The sequence below is a fragment of the Pecten maximus genome, chromosome 2 (assembly GCF_902652985.1).
Source record: "Pecten maximus chromosome 2, xPecMax1.1, whole genome shotgun sequence".
Lineage (NCBI taxonomy): Eukaryota > Metazoa > Mollusca > Bivalvia > Pectinida > Pectinidae > Pecten > Pecten maximus.
Genome location: NC_047016.1, coordinates 29,258,315 through 29,261,602, shown reverse-complemented (window position 1 = coordinate 29,261,602; position 3,288 = coordinate 29,258,315).

The window sequence follows — 3,288 nt, the reverse complement described above, 5'->3', positions numbered from 1 at the left end:
TGACCTCTACATCAGCTTTGATAGCAACAGTTCGTAGGAGAGCACCGCACCTGAATTAGTGTGTATCAAAAAGCATATTCATCTTATTACCCAGGCAACAGAAAGACATTGAGCTATATCCTGGGCGAAATATCATTCAATTAAGCTTTACAAAGCACTTAGATAATGCTGCATAGCATTTTAATGTTAAATGAAACAACAAAATACTTCACTCTACCGTGGTTGATTCCTCGTTCAAGGTATCACAAGAGGAGTATAATACTCGTCCGGAGGAGCCTCTACATTCCAGTAGCCACATCTACATAGGTATAATAATCGCTTGCTGATCCGCGAGGGCAAAGTGACAGGTGTGTTTATGGACAGGACCTCAAGGGGTCTGCATTGAGTTTTATATAGTGTCTTCCTGCGTCTGACAAAGCCAGTGGAACAGAGGTCCCAAAGGAGTGCGTTATTCAGGTTATCAACGGAAACAGCATCAGAGACGTCGAAATATTACGACAACGGAGTACTGAGAGAATGTTCTTTTTACCTATTTTATTTGTTTTGCAATAACCCTTCATCGCAAAAATTGTAGTTTATCAAAATGCTTGAAAACTACCAAAACAGGGTAAAACCTGATAAAACAAAAGGCTATAATAGTAAATAAAGTTTCCTTAATAGTACCATTTAAGTTAAGTTATTAGCGATTCGATGGGAAACAGCTAGAATATGCTGTCCGCTTTGAGTTTACCGTTTTATAATCGACGTCTGAGCATAAAAGTTATAAAGACATTCGGCAACCTCTACTCGTTGAATATACCCCAGGTCCAAGCTTTCTTGGGGCCGAAACCAAGATCAATGAACTGACAAATATTTGAAATTTCCCATATAGAATCAAATACGCTATTCCCGATTAGAAACTCTCATATCATATTGTTCTATCAATAATACATGTTTTTTAATTACAAGAATTTCCTTACAATTACCACGAATATACAATATAATGGCTACCGCACAGCTACTATATGACAAACAATATTAACATCGCGAAAGTAAAGTTTTCCTTTCTTCGTGGTAACTCCACGTATCTCTTGTATTATGTGGTTTAATTTTCAAGCGTACCCTATAATCCGGACATATTCATTATTTCGTATTTAATATAATTTTTTTTCACAAATGATTACAGCGATGCATGAGCGATCCTTTGTTTCTGGATTGACGGAATTCATCATTATGTGTGCCACGATTATGATACAGGGAACAGTTTATCTGCCGAATTGTCAAGCATGGCAAGACAATACCGGCTTGTAAACGATAACAAACTTTTAACAAAACATTGATAGAAAGGAGGCAAACTATGTGCATAATTGATATTTTCAAGGAGACAGTTGATACAGTAAAAGACGGAGAATCAGACCAGATATCAAATAAAAGAATTATCAGGTCATCAGAATAAACTCCAGGGAAGTAACATTGGTACAACCAGGCAAAACAACGGTCATCGACCACATTTAATGTTATATACCAAACAAGGGAAGAGCACACTCCCAGGTGAGAGTATGGTGTTGACCGTTAAACCACCGCATGGTCTACATTGTAGCGTGTCAATTTCTACAACGTCCTGATTTGTTACAACGACCTTTGTTACAACCTTGGACATACATTACAGTAGTAGCCTGCAAATATGTTACATCTATTTTTTAACAAACTGGCACAAACTATTTCACGTATATATTTGTATTATACATGCTACAATTACTTTGTAACAAATTGGCACTTACTTGAAAGGATGTTGAATTTCAAGTACGTGCCAGCGTACATTTGTAACAAATTGGGACGCCGTAACTTGTATAGCTTGTTAAAGTTAATCTAAAAACTAGTTTTAACAGATAGTTGTGACATATTTGGACACTGCAACGCATTGGCACACAATACTGCATAAATCTACATCAACATTAACCAAAGACATACTTATGAAATGGTTTTTAAGCACATGTCGACATGAGTAATTTCTTTCATATTTCTTCGGAAGTCCGTTTATAACAACGCAGCAAAATTTAGTAGAAATAACTGTTATGTTGATCCCTTCGCGATATCCCAAGATGTAAACTTTTTACATGTAGGATATTTGCTTTTAATCATCATGTGTGTAAACTGACCACATACATACTTATAACGTGATCAGATACGTCAGACACATCACGCTTGACCTCAATCCTTGACAATGACTACCAGTTCTCCCCCTCCCCAGAAAAACCACACAGAGCAAATATTACCGGAATCACGTGACTTCTGTCATTACAACTCTGAACCGGATGTACGCGATCAACAATTAACATCGTGATAGAAATGAAAATCCTGTTGTTGTTGTCTAAGGTTTTTTTTTTTTTTTTTCGTGATTAGAAAACATGACAGGTGACAGGATTTTTGACAATTAACAGTGAAAACAAAGGATGAAACGCTGTCGAAATACTCGTACACACACTAAAACAAAAATCTCTGTAGGTTGTATGCATGTCGTTTTAATGGGAGTTCCCGAAAAAGGAATATTGCTATAAATGTAGCATGTATATATGTTCTGGAAGTTTGAACCTCCACTTGTCGGAAGGTCCCTTATTCCGAACTCCCGCCACCGGAAAGTCTGCTTCTGTCCGTACGTCCCTTAATCGGAAACTGGGATAAACAGGAACCCTATTTTACACGAGCTTGTTCGGAGAGCGATGTTGTATTGTTTCTTCTCTGTTTAATATTAAATTATGCTCGTAGTTTTAAGGGTTAATTTGATGGAATTGTTTATCGGAACAGTCCTGGAAGAACCATGGAGTACGCTCTGTAAGATCCTGTTTACATAGGTGTCGGGGTGGAGATGTTGAAGTTGTTTACAATCATTCAATCAATCAATTTTGTTTATTTGAGTGTCATATATCACAATTACATTGTACAAGTATATATTTACAAAGTTTAAAACATAGTTTAATATCGGGATAAATCATCTGACCATGATAAAATATAAAATATTGATATTCTGAAATAGAACTGTACCGATAACATATATACATAGGTGTCGTGGTGGAGACGGACCCTACTGCTTACTATGTATACCATCATTACAATGACAAACCATGATAAAGGAAGATTATTTTATTGTAATAAAAGAGTTGACGAATTTGTCGATCTCAAAATTAATTACCTTTTTTGAGTTACCTTTTCCCTCTACTCTGATGAGAATAATCATGGTCTTTTTCTGCAAAACAATGTAAAAGATACAGAATGTGTATTTTTCGGGGGCATTTGATGTTTAAAATGACC